The 19,045-nt window shown below is 40.9% G+C and overlaps 2 long non-coding RNA genes across 14 annotated transcripts in view; one reads left to right on the top strand and one right to left on the bottom strand.

The window, feature by feature from the left end:
* LOC311439549 overlaps positions 1–19,045 on the top strand; it is a 235,701-nt gene that overhangs the window by 174,798 nt on the left and 41,858 nt on the right. The gene's annotated exons all lie outside the window — the stretch shown is intronic.
* Positions 8,330–13,635, bottom strand: LOC311440029. The gene is made up of 2 exons (XR_014695170.1): positions 13,503–13,635; positions 8,330–8,952 (listed from the first exon to the last, which is right to left on the bottom strand). It is a non-coding gene; the product is annotated as an uncharacterized lncRNA (long non-coding RNA).

Here is a 19,045-nt window from a genome sequence, read left to right as displayed (position 1 = left end):
CAAGCTTGGTCTAGTGTTTAACTTGATTAAGTCGATGATAAACTTTACAATGTGCAGCAATGACAAAGTGTCTCTATTTGGAGACCACAGAAAATAATTAGTTACAGAAATAACTAAAAGTTTGGCAAGCTCATCTTGTAAATAACATATTCAGGGGCTACAAAACGCATTTGCTGGTGTGGTCTGTGAGCGAGCAAGCTTGGGGCATAGGCATGGCCTTGAAAGGCTTGTGGACACTTGTGGATGTCTGTTTCTAGCCACTGGTTACTTATGTTGTCCAAAATTTTTGGCCAACTTGACATACTGGGATTCTAAGTCAGAGTAAGGGTGTCTTCTGTTTCTTTGTTTAAGCTATACTTTACTATTGTAAAGTGATACAATTTACTGCTCAGGTTTCATCACCAAGAAAACCCCACTTGCAGATGGATGTAAAGGCTCCCCTGAAGGCTCGGGAGTGGAAAAGAAACAGAAAAATGCTGACATGCTGATTCTTGACTGCATGCTATTAATAAAGCAAACTGCATTGCTCCAGCAGCCATGTGGCTAACACAAGGTTTGCCTGGAATCACATGCTAAAAGTGCTTTTGATGATAAATTTGCTCTGCTGCCCTCAGCACTTTTTAGTCTCTCAGGTACACTTCCCATCTCCGCTGAAATTGAAATTCAGTGCCATTGGGGTTGTTCTGTGCCTGGAGAAGGCTGGCTGAAAGGAATGGATGTTGTGGTTTCCTAACAGTATGTTAAGAAAGGAAATTACCAGGCTCTAAAATAGCAGTGGTACCCTTCCAGGGTTCCTAAAATATTTATTAAATGGATATCTAACACCTTCAACCAGAAATATGCCAGAGTAGCATGAAATTCTTTGAGATAAAGCGTGCTGGCCTAATGCAGTCCCCTGTGAAATGCTGGACAATAGAGTCAAGTGATGTTTAAATTGTAAAGAAAACAAATAAGCTGCTAGTGCAAAGGGCGACGTTTCTGTTAGGAAATGTGTAGCAAGTGCACATTGCAGATGCTAAGCTTTGTCTTGGAAGTAAAGGTACAAAAATCTCAAATAGCAGGTACTTTCCTGATGTTTCCAGAATGTGAAAAGAAATGGAGGGCATGCAATATTCAGTGCGTGGCCAAAATTAACTCAGATTAATCAGTTTTGAAGAATGGACTATATCGGTTTACTTCCTAATGATCGTGTTTCCTTACTTAGTTTTTCAGGTAACCATGTTTAAATGCTTTTTTGGAAATAATTTTGGATGTGTATTCAGGTTTCGTTACTTTGTATGTTGTTCTCTGCTGTTGACTGGCTATTTAATTTACCACGTTGTCGTGGTTTAACCCGGCTGGCAGCTAAATACCACGCAGCCGTTCGCTCACCCTCCCCCCTCCCTCTCTGGGACGGGGGAGAGAAATGGAAAGTGAAGCCCATGAGTTGAGATAAAGACAGTTTAATAAGACAGGAAAATAATAATAACAAAATAATAATAACAATAATAACAATAATGTTACAGTGGTGATAATAGGAAAGTAATAATAATATGTACAAACAAGTGATGCACAATGCAATTGCTCACCACCCGCTGACCGATGCCCAGCCTAACCCCGAGCAGTCCGGCCCCCTCCCCCCGGCTAGCCACTCCTATATATTGTTTAGCATGACGTCAGATGGTATGGAATACCCCTTTGGCTAGTTTGGGTCACCTGTCCTGGGTCTGTCCCCTCTCAGCTCTTACTGCACCCCCAGCCTGCCTGTTGGCAGGACAGAGCAAAAGGCTGAGATGTCCTTGGCTTGGTATAAGCACTGCTCTGCAACAATTAAAACATTGGGGTGTTATCAGCACTCTTCTCATCCTAAGCCAAAACACAGCATTCCACCAGCTACTAGGAAGAAAATTAATTCTGTTCTAACTGAAACCAGGACATCTATCCACCCCTTATTCCATACCATTTATGTCATACTCAGGTTACACTCTTTTCCATACATTCTAATTAGTCACCTACAGTAGTCATAGTAGTGATAACATACAGTATTATATAGTAATTAACATGGTACAATTCAGTTCATGGGCTATTCTCACCCAGTATTAAATCTCCTTGAGGTACACACCGGACCTCTCTGTTCTTTTGCATCACCCACCAAGTGTATCCAGGTCCCTGAGCGAAAACAATTCCACGAATAGGTTTGCCTTTTCCTGAGGCAGGAGTAGCCCAGACTGTTTTACCCAGCATATTTCTTACATGCACTACAGGAACTTTATCCCCATCTACAGTATGTAACAGGTTTGATTGGGCAGGTCCAGCTCGGTTGGCAGATCCCCTAGTATTGACTAACCAGGTGGCCTTTGCCAAATGCGTATCCCAATTTTTGAATGTTCCAGCGTCCATTGCTTTCAATGTAGTCTTTAACAGTCCATTGTATCGTTCAACTTTCCCGGAGGCTGGTGCATGATAGGGGATGTGATACACCCACTCAATACCATGTTCTTTGGCCCAAGTGTCTATAAGGTTGTTTCGGAAATGAGTTCCATTGTCTGACTCTATTCTTTCTGGGGTACCATGTCGCCATAGTACTTGCTTTTCAAGGCCCAGGATAGTGTTCTGGGCGGTGGCATGAGGCACAGGATATGTTTCCAGCCATCTGGTGGTTGCTTCCACTATTGTAAGTACGTGGCGCTTGCCATTGCGAGTTTGAGGGAGTGTGATATAATCAATCTGCCAGGACTCTCCATATTTATATTTCAGCCATCGTCCTCCATACCAAAGAGGCTTTGACCGTTTGGCTTGCTTGATTGCAGCACATGTTTCACAGTCATGAATAACCTGTGCTATAGCGTCCATGGTCAGGTCCACCCCTCGATCACGAGCCCATCTGTATGTTGCATCTCTACCTTGATGGCCTGAGGTGTCATGGGCCCATCGGGCTATAAATAATTCACCTTTATGCTACCAATCCAGGTCCACCTGAGCTACTTCAATCTTAGCAGCCTGATCCACCTGCTGGTTGTTTTGATGTTCTTCAGTAGCCCGATTCTTGGGCACATGAGCATCTACGTGACGTACTTTCACAGCCAGGTTCTCTACCCGAGCAGCAATGTCTTGCCACAAAGCAGCAGCCCAGATGGGTTGGCCCCTACGCTGCCAGTTGTTTTGCTTCCATTGCTGTAACCATCCCCACAGGGCATTTGCTACCATCCATGAATCGGTGTAGAGATAGAGAACTGGCCATTTTTCTCGTTCAGCAATGTCTAAAGCCAGCTGAATAGCTTTCACTTCTGCAAACTGACTCGATTCACCTTCTCCCTCAGCAGCTTCTGCAACTCGTCGTGTAGGGCTCCATACAGCAGCCTTCCATCTCTGATGCTTCCCCACAATACGACAGGACCCATCAGTGAACAGGGCATATTTCTTTTCATTCTCTGGTAACTGGTTGTACAGTGGGGCTTCTTCAGCACGACCCACCTCCTCCTCGGATGATATCCCAAAGTATTTGCCTTCTGGCCAGTCCATAATCACTTCCAATATTCCTGGGCGACTGGGGTTTCCTATTCGAGCCCACTGAGTAATCAGTGCAACCCACTTGCTCCATGTAGCATCAGTTGCATGATGCATAGAAGAGACCCTTCCCTTGAACATCCAGCCTAGTACTGGCAATCGGGGTGCTAGGAGGAGCTGCGCTTCAGTACCGACCACCTCCGAAGCAGCTCGAACTCCTTCATATGCTGCCAATATCTCCTTTTCAGTTGGAGTATAGCAGGCCTCAGATCCTCTGTATCCCCGACTCCAAAACCCCAGGGGCCGACCTCGAGTTTCCCCAGGTTCTTTCTGCCAGAGGCTCCAGGTGGGGCCGTTCTCCCCGGCTGCAGTATAGAGCACATTCTTTACATCTGGTCCTGTTCGAACTGGCCCAAGGGCTACTGCATGGACTATTTCCTGCTTGATTTGTTCAAAGGCTTGTTGTTGTTCAGGGCCCCATTCAAACTCATTCTTCTTACGGGTTACTTGGTAGAGCGGGTTTACAATCAGACTGTAATTTGGGATGTGCATTCTCCAAAACCCCACAACACCTAGGAAAGTCTGTGTTTCTTTTTTGTTAGTTGGTGGAGACATAGCTGTTATTTTGTTGATCACATCCATTGGGATTTGACGACGTCCATCTTGCCATTTTATTCCTAAAAACTGGATCTCTCGTGCAGGTCCTTTGACTTTATTTTGTTTTATGGCAAAACCGGCTTTCAGAAGGATTTGGACTATTTTCTTCCCTTTCTCAAAAACTTCCTCTGCTGTGTCACCCCACACAATAATGTCATCGATGTACTGCAGGTGTTCAGGAGCTTCCCCCTGCTCTAGCGCAGACTGGATCAGCCCATGGCAAATGGTAGGGCTGTGTTTCCACCCCTGGGGCAGCCGATTCCAAGTATATTCAATATCTTGGAGAGCTATTGTAGCAAGCTCGGAGGGTAAGAGGGTGGTGAAGGAGGAAGGCATAGTGATCCAGGAGGATACAGGAGTGGTGAAGGAGAAAGGGAGAGTAATCAAGTAAGAAAAAATATCTTCCCCTTTCCCCTCCACAGATTGACTCCCTAATGGAAAAAAAACAATAGGTATAATTGCTAATAGTTTCCAAGATACAGTTTCCAAAATACAGAGTCGACGATGTTACTGAGTACAAATACCAAGTTAGAGTCATGACCAGATATCTCATCATCTCATAAGCCATTGCTACAACACTCAGTAACATAATGATCTGAAACCAGGGCCCGGATAGGATAAACAACATGACAGAGAGCAAGTACGGAAAATAATGTACTATAATACTCAATTTGGAAAACAGGCGCAGCAGAGTTGAGATTAAAGCAATCAGCATTATGACAAGTGACTATTAAGGAGGTCTAATACTTACACCAATTTTAGTTTAACACACTGTGGTCAGATCTGCCGTTATCTCAACCTTTCGGGCCCCACGTTGGGTGCCAAAAAGACTGTCGTGGTTTAACCCGGCTGGCAGCTAAACACCACGCAGCTGTTCGCTCACCCTCCCCCCTCCCTCTCTGGGATGGGGGAGAGAAATGGAAAGTGAAGCCCGTGAGTTGAGATAAAGACAGTTTAATAAGACAGGAAAATAATAATAACAAAATAATAATAACAATAATAACAATAATGTTACAATGGTGATAATAGGAAAGTAATAATAATATGTACAAACAAGTGATGCACAATGCAATTGCTCACCACCCGCTGACCGATGCCCAGCCTAACCCCGAGCAGTCCGGCCCCCTCCCCCCGGCTAGCCACCCCTATATATTGTTTAGCATGACGTCAGATGGTATGGAATACCCCTTTGGCTAGTTTGGGTCACCTGTCCTGGGTCTGTCCCCTCCCAGCTCTTACTGCACCCCCAGCCTGCCTGTTGGCAGGACAGAGCGAAAGGCTGAGATGTCCTTGGCTTGGTATAAGCACTGCTCTGCAACAATTAAAACATTGGGGTGTTATCAGCACTCTTCTCATCCTAAGCCAAAACACAGCATTCCACCAGCTACTAGGAAGAAAATTAATTCTGTTCTAACTGAAACCAGGACACACGTGCATTTATATGAGCTTGTGATTATTTATATTTTGGTAGATAGTGGATGATCTGAACAAGCTACAGTGCAACCATGAGCAAAAATAACGGCTGTATTTATTCAATGAAGGGGCATAAAGGCTAAGGACCCACCTGGCTCCATGTTCAAATGCTGGCTCTGTATTACTGACTGGCCTTCTACTATGGGGAGATTATCACAGGGAGAGCTCTGCTGCCCCAGCCTGGCATGCCCCTTGCACAAACACTATCCCATGCTGACATGAGAGCACTGCAGAGATAAGGGCCTAGCTCCAGAGAGAAGTACTCACAGAGGGCATTTCCTGGGTTAAGGAAAATATCTGCTGAGCAAATGGAGGCAATTTGTGCCCCCTTCATCCCACTTAGTTTCTAAGTACTGCTGAGCAATCTTATCTGAAGCAGGGCAATAGCAGATTATTAAAGCCAGAAGCTAATGAGTGCACCCAAATGTTTAGCTTCGCACGTTTTATAGTCTGCATATGAAATGAGTTACCTTTGCAATAGGAATAAATATAGAGCATATCACTGATATCCAAGTCTAATTAATTATATTCAACCAGATCACAAGACAAAGCACGAGATTATATTATATCCACACCAAATTTGTGTTTCTCAAAATCTCAAGCAAAGAAATGTTATCTGACATCATGCCAGCAAACTTGAGGTGTCCCAGACTAAAGCATTTACAGGGATAACAAATTACCCTTAATCTCCTGCAGTTTTATTTTGTAAACAAACAACCCTCTACCATTATAGCATTTTTTTCCTAATACACAGCTGAACATCATGGCTTCAGTGTCTAAGGACATTAAATATTCCCCATCTTCCTCCTCCTTAGAGGACAAACCACTGGCTTCTGTCAACTGTTGTACTTTGATAGCTCCTTGTACTGGAAGACTTCCTTTTCCTTAAAAGTGCTTTCTAAAAACAGTGCTTAGAAAATAGATATTTTGAAATCACATATATGCACTATCTGCAGCTATGCAGTTGCTGGGAGTTAGCTGTTTGAGGAGGGAAAAAAAAAAGTAATGCAGTGAGCCAGCTGAAAGCTGAGATAGGGGTTGTACATAGCTCTCTTCTTTCTCGGATGCAGAGAGCTGTTTTAACTACAGTTTCTCTATCTTTTAATTATCTGTACAGCTAAGTGTCAGTTTTGGTGTGAAGGAGATACTCAGGACTCAAATGGCAGTGTGTGGTCGTCCATTCCATGCTTTAATTACACTCGATATATAAAAATGTCTCTGAGTTCTCTTACCATGCAGTTCTTAGTTTGGAGAACACTTCTTGTAGCTTCTTAAATGGCCCTATGGGATCCACCTATTATTTAATCCACGTGAATTTAATATGTGGTATTCCTCAGCTGTGCAGTTGTGCTGTGTTTTGTGCAGCCGACAACAAAGGCAGCATGTTCAGCAGAGAGTGTGAGGGGGAGAGAAGACAAATGGTTCTTGACCAGCAGAGCGGGGATGTCTGGGAGCTGCTCCACAGCTGAGAGGATTTGTGCCAACACTTAATGATTCCTGCAGCAGGGTCTGGAAGCTACAGAGGAGATTAGGTTGCTGCTGTGCTGGTCCATCACTAGTGACTCTTTCTGGCCCGAAGACTACTCACACAGCACAGGAGAAGGCTGGGAGGAGGGCACGCTGGTTACCTCAGTTAAATAGACAAGGAAAAGCAGACGCTGCAGGGTGACAGGATTTGTTCAGGCTCTAAAGAAGCCAAAGGTAATGTTGGGCAGCTGTTTGAGCTAGATCTACATCCCATCCTCGTTTCCCTGAAATGTGGCCAGCATTACAGGTTTAAAAAAAAAAAAAAATCTTGATGTTGCTACAAATTTGAGGTCTTGCTAGTACTTTGCAGTGTTTTCTGTAGCACTGTTTTGGCCTTGTTATTGAGGGCATGTGGAGCAAAGAAGCTGAAGGAATATGCACATCTCATCTCTAGTTTTAGCCTGTATCAATCCAGTTTAAAGAAAAAAAAAAAAAGAGAGAGAGAAAAAACAGTTGCAACAAATGTGTACACACATGAATAATATGGCACCAAGATGTTAAGGCAGTCTTGGCTTTGCCCTTGAGTATGACTTGGTTTGGGCATGGATTTTTGTGCAACCAAATTATTAAGCCTGGCCAAATTATTAAGCCTGTGTTTTACAAGGAGACTTCAGGGAGTTAACTGCAAAGAAAGCCTAACCCTCTCTTCTCCCTTCCAAATAGAAACTTTTTGCCTTTTCTATTAGAAAATCCAGTCTTTTTGTTTCACGTCTCATTTGTAATTGCACCTTCAGTCTCATTCTCTGTTTCCCCTACCTAACTATGTAGAAAGCCCTTCAGAAGAGGGAGCATCTGTCATTAGAAGCGTGGGTGGCTGTAAAGAGTAGAAAGCTAACTTTAGTTGGGATGTCTGAGGACTGCTCAGCTTCATATAACCATGCTAGAAATAAACAAGAATGCAAGACCTCCTGGGCTTTGTAATAAAACATAACCATTTAACATTTAATCCTTTTTAAAAAAAAAAAAAAAAAAAAAAAAAAAGCACAAGTTTCCGCAGATTTTGAGAGGCATCAGCAGCTTCCTTTCTTTTGGCATCCTAAATAAGAAGAATGCTCACTGATAGCAGTGGGAGGTTAACAATCACCCGCTTCAATCAGAAAACTTTACATTTCAAATGCAATCTAAGCTGTGGACAGCTTTCGTAAAGCTGGGATGTTGAACAAAATGCCTGTAGCTTAGATGTCATAATTGGGTATTTGGGGTTTTATTATAACTGCTCTTTTATAACATTTTGGGTTTTATATCATAACTGCATCATCTATAGATACTTTTGATAAAATGGGGGGAGAATGTATTTAAAGCATCTGCTTTGATTGCTTTAGCTCGTTAAGATTGCATATCCTTCTTTTAGCTACTTTACCTTCTAGCAAGCTGTTACCTTTTTGAGTCACCTTCTGTCTTTCTATAGTACCTCCATTCTTGACCGAAAATCTTGTGGTACTACTTTTTAGAATAGAACCCTTTATTTCATCTGTTGATTCAAAATTTGCCAAATGTTGTTACTTTTATAGCGTCTTGAACATCTTGGTTTACAATGGTTCCCTGAGTTTTAAATGAAGGCAAATGGAGTATCAGTGGAGGAATTTGTTAAAGAGCTCCTGTACAGTTCTCATTTTGCTGTCTTTTGTGGCTTGTGGATTTACACCTCTTGCCTTTTAAGTTGGCATGGATTTTGCTGCTGACTTTGGAATGGGTAGAGTCCTCATAGCTTTGCTCTGAGCTTGGTGTTTCCAAATTGCTTTACTCAGTTTCTCACAAGAGGTCCTTGGCTTCTTCCAGAATTTTGCTCTCCAGCAGGTTATTTGGTCCCTGCCAATAAAAAATGCATTTGTCTTTGAAAATTAGTACTCTTCACCATGTGGTTAGTCCTGGCTTCATGCCACTAGAAAAGGCCAAGGATTTAGAAAATCCATCTATACCACGGCATTATAATTGTTCCTGCATTACTGTGAATAATCTTCTATCGACAAACATCAAAGGTCTGTAACATCATCCTTATGATTTATTTTCCTAGAATGAATCTGCCTGCAAATCACATGCTCTGCTTGACAAAGATAATTTTTAAACTTTCCCTCGTCGTTCCCTCCTTACAACCCTTCTAGAACAACACCACCACGGTGCTATGTGTAACAGGGACAAGTTCCCATGTTACACTCATTTCTGTTAATACCTGGTCAGAGTAAGGCTGGCTATTAAGGATGACTGCATTCCTTGTGACAGAGGGCAGAGCAGCAGAACAGGCTGTTGCTCTGAGGAGTCTGCTCCATTCATGCTGTTGACAAACAAACACCAAAGGAATTTATCTCTCATCGTATTGTCACACTGGGGTATTTTCATTAGTATCATGATTGCCGGTGGTTTAATGTCATAACCATCAGTGATTGTCCCTGGGTGAAAAAGATCATTTAAAATAAAAATGAATTAGAATTAGGTTAATTTTATTTGGGGTTGCATGCTTGCAGCCAAAGGGCTCCTCTCTGGATTTTTTTGCCATTGCTGTACCGTCTTTGTGATTCCTCTGAAGACACCTACGCTGAGTTGTGTGGTTTAATTATATTTTCCTGTAGATCTGGCTGTTGAACTATAAATATCTTCTAAATAAATATCTTCTCTATTACTAAATATCTTCTCTCGTTGATTTAACACAGATTATTTCCTTTTTTATTCTTTTATGTCTACAACATCCTGAAAGATACAGGATGCCTGTTTGTTTGTTTGTTAATCTAACAGTTCAGGTGTGGATACAGCTATTTGTCTGATTTCTCCTATTGAAGTTTTATGTGTTGGCTGTCTTTGGGGAAGACTACCCCTTCCATGTAAAGCAAGTGAGAAAAAAAATCTTTCTGAGTGTTTGTCAGCAAATGTTCATCTGTTGCTTTCATTCTAAAGACTACTGGAGTGAGAGAGAGAGACAGATTGTTAGCGTCATTGCCCAACAGTTAACATCAGAGATCAAATTCAGCTCTGTGATTTGCAACGTATTGTCTTTTGGGGATAGCATATCTGGCAAAGTGAATTTGCTGAGCAGCACCAGTGTCATTATATAAAAAAAAAAAAAAAAAAAAAAGCAGCTGAACACACTCTGCTTTTAAGTACTTTCTGCTGGTGGTGACTTTACAAAGCTTAAGGATGCTTGAGTATAATTCTTGAAACAATAAAGCCACTCTCACTTGTCATGAGCAGTACCACTGATTTCAAGTATCCTCATTGATTACAGTGGAATTATTCACAGAGAGAGGGTCACGGAGTCTGTCCTGTATCATTGTATTTTTTATCTTTCATCAGTCTCCCACTGTCTGATAAATACATAGTCATAGGATAGCTGAGGTTGGAAGACACATCAGGAGGTAGACACGTCTGAGCCCATGGCTCAAAGCAGGGTCAGCTACAGCAGGTTACTCAGGATAGTGTCCATCAGGTTCTGAATATCTCCAAGGATGCAGACTTCTCAACCTCTCTAGGCAACCTGTTAGAGTTTTTGTTTTTCTTTCCTTTGTTTACCAGGTCTGGCTTTATCTTTACACATTCTCATCAGATATTTATAGGCCTGTTTCCCCCAGCCCCTTTTCATATGACTGATATTTAAAGCCCTTATCACCTTATGGCCCTTTCCTGGACTCACTCCTTTAAGTCAGTGTCCTTTAGTGAGGAGCCCATAGCTGCTCTCAGCACTACAGAGGTGGCTTCACCAGTGGTGAGCAGAGGGGAAGGGGACTTGATGGCAGCACTCTACCTGTCTAATGCAGCCCAGGCTGCCGCTGGCTGCCTTTGTCACAGGGGAACACTGCTGCTCCATGTTCAACTTGGTGTCCACCAGGACTCACAGTCCGCATATCTGCTTTACATCTTGTTTGCCCCAGCCGGTGCTGGTGAAAGGGGTTATTCCTCCGCAGGGGCAGGACTTTGCATTTCCTTTTGTTTTGTCATGATATCAGCCACTGTGCCAATCATCTCATTATAGAAAGCTGTCATTCCAACCAAGCATTACATATTCTTCTTTATAAATCCATGGTGACTACTGCAAATCACCTTCTTGTTCTTAACATATTTTCAGATAGTTTCCAGCATTATCTGCTCCATCTCCTTTCCAGTGATTGAGGATGACCAGTCTGTAGCTCCCCAGGTCCTCTTCCATGCCCTTCTTGAAGATTGGAAGAAATCAAATGTCGCTCCTGTCCTCAGGAGCATCCCTTGATCATGACCTTTCAAAGCTAAGCAAAAGTGTCCTTGCAATGACACAAAGACCTTCAGCACTTGGGGATGCATCTCATCAGATCCCAAACATCTCCTACCGTTTTCACGTTCTTATCCACAAGCTGTGAGTATCAACTTAAGCTTAGATTTGCATAAAAATGGCAATAACCATTTCCCAACTATCGTTTTCCAATTAAAAACAGTTACTTGATCTGCTCGTCCCCTGAGTTCTTGCCAAGTGGTATACTATCAGCTGTATGGTTTAAAATCTTTGATAAATGTAACAGGAAGTCATCCATTTCTTTCACAGTGAGGAGGGAGGGAAGGTTGAGTTTCTAATGTTACCGTGATAATTATCCTACTGTCATTATTCTGTCTCATGCTTCGGCACAGATTTATAAAGCTGATATGATATGCCTCCTAGGCTGGCTGTCTGAGAAGCAGATAAAATTCTGTCTTTTTACAAGCCTGCAGGGAAGAGCTAATTCAACCAGGTTACTCATGATTTATGGGTCTTTATCCTAATCAGCTTTTCTGACATGCCTCTCATCAGGATACCACTAGATTTGGAAGCAGACACAAAAAAAAAAAATTAAAAAAAAAAAATCTAGTTTTGCTTCTCGCTGTGAGATGTGCAGAACTTTTCAATGCAGAGACTGCTGTCTGAGTACCTAGGCAAAGCTCACTCAAACCGTACCTGCCTTGGAAAGGTAGATACCTTTTTCTAACAGTCACCAGGACCACCAAGTGTAGCGTTCAGCTCATCTATGACTATTACTAGGGATGCTATTGAGCATTCAGAAGATCCTTCACGTTTTTTAGTGAATATTGATCTCTCTATTCTAATTCTGAATACAATCTTCTGTGGTAATTACTTCTTTGTAAGAAAATGGAGACAAAAAGGAGTAGTCTGATAACACACTAAAATCAAAGATAAATTAGCAGAATTTGGTGCTGCTTGACCTTTTTTTTTCTTTTCCCCCTGTTTCCTTTCAAGCAAACAAACAAAAAGAATCCATTATTGCACACTGAAAGGTTGCTGACTTTGGGGATTCTTGGGAACTGTTTCCCAGTAGAAGTACATGAAGTGCTTCCACAGCGATCCGAACAGTGATTTGCCACTGCACCTAATGATGGTTTTTAATGCCTGATGTCAGTGAGGCATATTATCTACTGTGACATTTCTTCTGATTACTCCAAGAGTGACATTTAGAAGGATGTAAACATTTGTTAAAAGGAAGATGTAGGTCTGATGTGCCTACTTATCTCAAGTGCACTGGACTTCCCTTGTCTGGGAGGTTCATGAGGTACAGAGCAAATTTCAGTCATACCCCTACCTCTTCTAATATGCTAATATGCAGTAAATCCTATTTACTGTCTTTTTTTTAGGATTCAGCTTTTAATATCTACTTTTGAAAAAGAGAGAGAAGAAGGTTAATTATAAACTTCAAATATAAATCAGGAGGACACAAGCATGCATCTGATATTTTGAACTAAGGGATCTAGTGAGCTTAAGGAATTTGGCAGTATGTTTTATACTATCCAACAAACTACACTTCTTCTCAGATGTATTTGGAATCTAGGCTGGAGAAGATGAGTTCAGTCTGAAGGGTAATTCATTCATAATTTTCCTTTAGTTCTGAGTATTTTGTGTGGAAACCATGACATTTATGTGAACACGAAGCAATAGTTCATCTCAGGAGCGAAGGACATCATTCATATTCTGAGGAATGGTAGAGGTTCTTTTGTGTCAGAGTTCTGCAAGCCTTTGGAAATGAAGCACAGTCCCAGCAAGTTTTTCTCTGCATCTTGTGCTTCATAGAATAAAGACTGGAATCTTCACTGTCCAAGAAAGCACGATTTTTTATTACTTTTAATCACACCTTCCTGTTGGTGTTGTCTAAAACTTGAATACCAAGTGGAGTATCTACAATTTAGGTATTTGGAAAGAGGCCAACCAAACCCATATTTCTGGAGCAGCAGAAATATCATCCCTTCAAACTTCTCTACTTGATGCTTGTAGCCTCACTTATTTCAAAATTAGCCATACCTTTTCCTTTCATCTGCATCTGAGAGCTTCGTTGCTTAATAAATATCTTAATTAATAAAAGAAAAGCTTTTACTAGCTGGAACAACTTTCAAAACAAGAAAAAATATCCACTTACCTGCCAAGAAAACTGGTAAGCTCCTACTGTCAAGTGAATTAAAAGCAAAAAGAATAATGCAGTATGCATGGCCACATTTGCAGAAAGCGTATACAGCATAGTTTCCCTTGAAGCGATGTCCCTGATCTTATTGGAACTGCCAGAGGATTTGTTACTTGAGACACCCCTTTTTCACCCCTTCATTTTCCATTCTTATCCTGTGATGGTATTTCCTTTGTTTTCTGAAAAGCATGATTGCTTTTCGGTGTTCAAGTAAAACTCTAAAAACACTCTAAAAATGTTTTGCAGCAACTGATGACTCCCACTCACAGCTCAGGCAAGAGTGAAATATTTGGACTGATATCTTCTTGCTTAGTACAACATGCACTTCTTTGGCTTCTTGGGTACAGCGATAAAAGCGTTCCAAGTTTTACTGGCTTATGCAGGTGGATAGGTCTTACCTCTCAGAAGTGCAATTAACAGAAAACAAAAGAGAATTAGTCTTGGGCAGCTATGTCCAAGCTAATTCCACTTTCAGAATGTGGACTTATTTCAGTAATACCTTTCGTATATGAAATTTACATTCAGAACTAGCTCCCACTCACCCCTACCCATTGTCCTACAAATAATTGGTGCCTTATGAAAAATTGATTTTTTTTTTCCTACCTTGTAAGCCACATAAGCAAACATTTCTTACTGGCAAAAGCTCATATTTGCCCAGATGGGAAACCTTTTTCTCCACTGTTTTCCACAGATAGGAGCTTTCTTTTAGAAACAGATAACAAAGCAGCACACTGCAGTCCAAGGGCTGCCTCAGGGCAATTTAAATATTCATTCACAGGAAGAAAGAAAAGAAATTAGAGACTGGCAGGTATTCAGAATATAGCTAATTTCCTAAACATAAATTTGCAGCTCAAGAAAAATTAGTGTCCTGTATTATAAAAATATTGATGTGAATTTTTAATATCCCAAAGGTCAGGGCTGTTCAATGCCAGGATTGTGGTTCAGCCTATCAAAAAGAGAAGAATCATTTGGAAATTGTGGTGACAGATTCATGCTCAGAATATTTATACCGTGATCATGAGTGATGCTTGAATTTAGACAGATTCAAGCAGTTTGTGGACTTGCCAATGCAGTTTCTCCACGATCAGCTTTGGGTTTGTGTTCATTATCACAGAGCTCAAGGTGTCGTGAGGTATGTTTCCAAGATGTTCTGTTAGCAGGTGTATTTGAGAAATTGGCTACAAATTATTAATGATCTTATCAACACCTTTTATTCTCACTTGAAGTTCTTTTAAGAAACGTTATGGAGGAAGCCTGCCTCCAGGTAGGAATAAATGAAGTAGGTGCAGGGCTTGCAGCTGAGCACTTCTGAACGAGCTCAGCAAGCAGCCAGCGAGCGGCACCACAGGCAGCAGCGCGAAGGCAGTGGGGCGATGCCGCCTGGCGCGCTGCTGACGCTCCGTCACACGCAGTCGTGGGCTTGTACGCTGATAGACGTGTAATTATGTGGTTTGAATGAAATCCTGCCTCTGCTGGAGTCAGTGGCAAAATTCCTATTGATTTCTGTGGAAAGAAGTAGCCTCATCTCTTACACCCAGCCTAGCCGTTCCCTGTGTGAACCTACTGTCGGATTACTCAGGTTATCCTAACATTTCAGCTGTGTGTGCACACGACAACTGTCATGGCTGTTTTTGAGATTGCTACAACAGCATGGAAGCATTAAAGAATTGTACTTCTGAATTTTGCTGTGGCACTCAGTAAATCTGATCATGGTCACAAAATGTTCTAGCTTACAGGTGAGGAAAAAGCTCTTGTGGTTGCTTGACCCAAAGATCACTGAAGGCTTTTGAACTTCACGTCATCTCTTAATAACCCACTGATCTGATATTTTGTGCTTCCGTGATCTTTACAAATCTTCTCCAGAATGCAAATTAAATTCTCTGTAAAACACTTGAGAAATGTCACGTTAAATCATATGCAGTGGTCCTATAATTATGAAACCACACACTGAAAGAAAAATAAATGAAGAGAGCTTTCTCTGCCGCACTTAGCAGAGAAACTGCTTATCACTTCTGGCTGTAAATGCCTTGATCAAGGGATGCCTTACATTTAAAGACAGAATTTATATGTTGAGGTGAAGATGTATTTTCTGTGCTCTGTTGAGCACAGAAACTGTGCTCAAGTTAACTCTTGCCTGAAGAATGTCTGTGATCTAATGGTACAAAGAAAATAGAATGTTTATATATATATTTATACATATATACATATATATTTCTGCTGTGCAACATGGGAACTTTCTTATGGTGTCAGTGTCCTATGGCACCTTATTGTTGTTTGCCCTAGACCAGTCAGGGAAGATGCATTTGGTGAGACTTCACGTGTAGTGCCACTAAGCTGTGGCTGGTGTAGCTGTGAGCAGAATGAAGCTGTCGTGTGTTCGTGTAACGCTGGCGTAGCTGGAGCCTGCCTGAAGTTTGGTGGTGGGACAGAGGAGGCATTCGTCAAAACCCAGTGCAGTGCTTCAATGGGATATTTTTTTCTCCACATTTTCTATCATTGCTTAGATGGTGAAGTTACTCTGAAAATCAACTACGTAAAAACAGCAGTGGGACACCCTGCGATCAGGTGAGCTCTGCTTTTACAATACAGGCTCTGCAAGTGCAACCTGGCACCTGCACGGCCAAGGGCCTCTTACTGGCTCAGGCATTACCATCTGTAAAGAGTTTGTGGTCTGCCTGTGCTAGCATTATGTTTTCATTGATTTTCAAACTAGAATAGGCTCAAGGTTTGTTTCTGCCCCCCCAGATTAGAGACATATGCTTCACTTGACCCACTTCTTAAAAAATATATTAGAAGCTTGTCTAAGCTGAAAGGGAATTGAATTTTAGCTGCGTGGTTCCATGCTGATATTCAAGGGTATCTGAACAAAGGGTTGGAAGTCTGTGAGTTTACCAACTTTTCAGCTTTACAGGGGTCATCATTATCCCTGTTTATTTATATCACTCAAACCCTGAGCTGAATTGCTCTGTTCTTCAGAAAATGGCTCCTGTCCTGGAAGCAGACCTGCCTCTACAGACAATAGCCCCAAATGTAATTTTGTGGTCTTCTCTGGATGTATAACCTGCAGTGAGCCCACAGGAATGAGTTCCTTAGTACGATAGGTACAATAGGCAATAAAAGGGAAACACACAAAAAAAGCATACAGCTTTATGAGACAGCTTCAAGTGCAATATTTATCTAACCCAGAGAAACGAGTAGAAGGCTATCAGGAGCACAGAAGGGCATTTGCAATGGCAGTCAAACTGGAGAAGACAAACAACCCAAGTAAGGTTTTTGATCTATTAAAGGAAAGTCTCATGAAGAACAGGTTAACAAAACATATTTTTTCTCCTTTCCTTTTAACATTGAAAAAGACAAAAAATGTATAGACGTCTCACAAGTATTTTCTTTCTTCATCAGAACATACTCCATTAAATACTTCTAATGCTGGTTTAGCTAAAGCACTATTATTGTGGGTTTTGTTTTTTTTGTTCTTGGTGGTGGATTTTTTTTTTTTTTTTTGGTGGGGGAGGAGGGAAGGGATTGTTTTGGTTTAGACTGCCTATTCATTGACTTTCTGGGACACCTTTTTTTCATTAATGGAAAGTAAACCTTCGTGAATTTAGCTATACATTAATAATTGTGACAATCAAAAGTTAACAGTGAAACCAAAATAAAATACAAATGTACAATGGTATTTATTAAATGCACATAGCAGGACAGCTATCCCCTATCTAGAGAGACTGCTTCTGAAAGACAACTCTGTCTGGTAGCTATTAATGTGTATTTCCTACAAAACACCAAGGACTGGGAGAGTAAGGAATGAGGTAAAAAAGCAGCAGTGACTGAGCTCTAAGTGTGGGAGGAAAAAATTTTTGTATTATTAACAAATTAAATATTTTTATAGAAATAAGGCTTATTTCATCTTTCCCATCCTTTTTTATTTTTTTTTACTTTTGTTTTATAATGATTATAACATTAATCAGTAGTGCCTGTATATTATTTATATATAAATATATATATATACACTTAGGGAGTGCATGCTCAAATTTTTTTAAGGAAAAAAAAGACAGGGGTATACAATCAATCAAAAAAGTTTGGAGACCACTTAGCTAGAGAACAGTAATTGACATGACAGTTCCACACTAGATGTTATTAGTGATCATGTTATCAACTGCTGCTATTGGTCATGCAAGGTTGCATGAGGGAAGGGTACAAATGGAATTGAACCAGACCCAAAGCCTGTAGAGTTTACAGAAAGACTCCTGTTGACTTTTAGAAGATACGTTTACAGGCATTAGAGATGGTGATAGGTTAGGATGCCAGAAAGTGGTATTCAACTCAAAAAATGAAGCAAGACCATTTTGGAAAAAAATAATCCAAAAAATCAACAACCACATTGGAGAGGCCTGTAAGCTAGCTGTGCAGATGGGAAGTTATTACATAAGGAAGGGTGGATAGAAAGTTGAAACAAATCTATGTGATGAAGCAGCACAAATGGCCAGAGAGATTTGATTAGTACTATTGATGCATGTACTTTGGAGTAGGAATTAATCATTCATGTTGACTTGGCTCCAGTATGGCAGCGTCTGGAAAATTGCACTAAGTTCAGGATATTGCTTTATCAGAAAGACATGAACACCAAAATGGAAGAGTTTAGGATAAATAAACTACTACAATAAAGACCAAACGTACAAGATTCCTTTATAAAAATTGAGAGTTATTAAAATGCAACATATTTGATTGCATATGCAGAGAAAGGAGGGCTGGGACGTGGGAAAGTGGGTGAAATGGCTTTAAAAATTCTGAGCATCTCAGTGAAGGGAAGGAGAAATGGGAGAACATTAAGCAAAGAAAAATAGTTATTGCTTCTGTGTAAAATTCTTGATGATGACATAGTAATGATAAATTACTTAGATTCCAGTAAAGTTCATGGTGCTGTGTGTTTTCTAAGCACATAAAAAAAAGATCTTTCAGAGTTTGATATCATAAAGACAGACAATAGCTGAAATAGTGCAGGTGTCCAAGATAACAGAGCAGTCAGAATAGGTCAGAGAGGTATAAATGGTTATGCGGTATCTGGCCTCCTCCCAAGGCATTTCAGTCTGATTAAGTTCTTTGGGTTTTATTGCTTGCTTGCTTGCTTGTTTGTTTGTTTTCTTTCTTTCCAAATACTTAGTTGCATCTCTTATAAGAAAGTGAAGGATTTTTGAAGGCAGACTGTGCTGACACTGGATCATTTTACAATCTTGTTTATGGTGTTCTAGGAAAAAAATATGGAAAATAAACAGTCAAGTTAGTGAAATTACGATTTTTTGACATGCAAAGATGACACAAAGCCACCAGTTTTTTCTTATAAGTGTGCAGATATATTGTTGTATTGGGTTGTGACAGTCTGTAGGTACTGAGACAGCCTGTAAACACTTCTGCATAGTGAGGCCAAGATAGAGGTGGTCATCCGTAGACTCATTACCAAAAAAAAGTGAAAACACTTGTATAACTGTTTGGCAGAACTTGACACT

Source organism: Aythya ferina (genome assembly GCF_964211825.1).
Source record: "Aythya ferina genome assembly, chromosome: 7".
In the NCBI taxonomy this organism is placed as follows: Eukaryota; Metazoa; Chordata; class Aves; order Anseriformes; family Anatidae; genus Aythya; species Aythya ferina.
The sequence above is the reverse complement of the archived record's forward strand: the minus strand, read 5'-3'. Positions and strand labels throughout refer to the sequence as shown.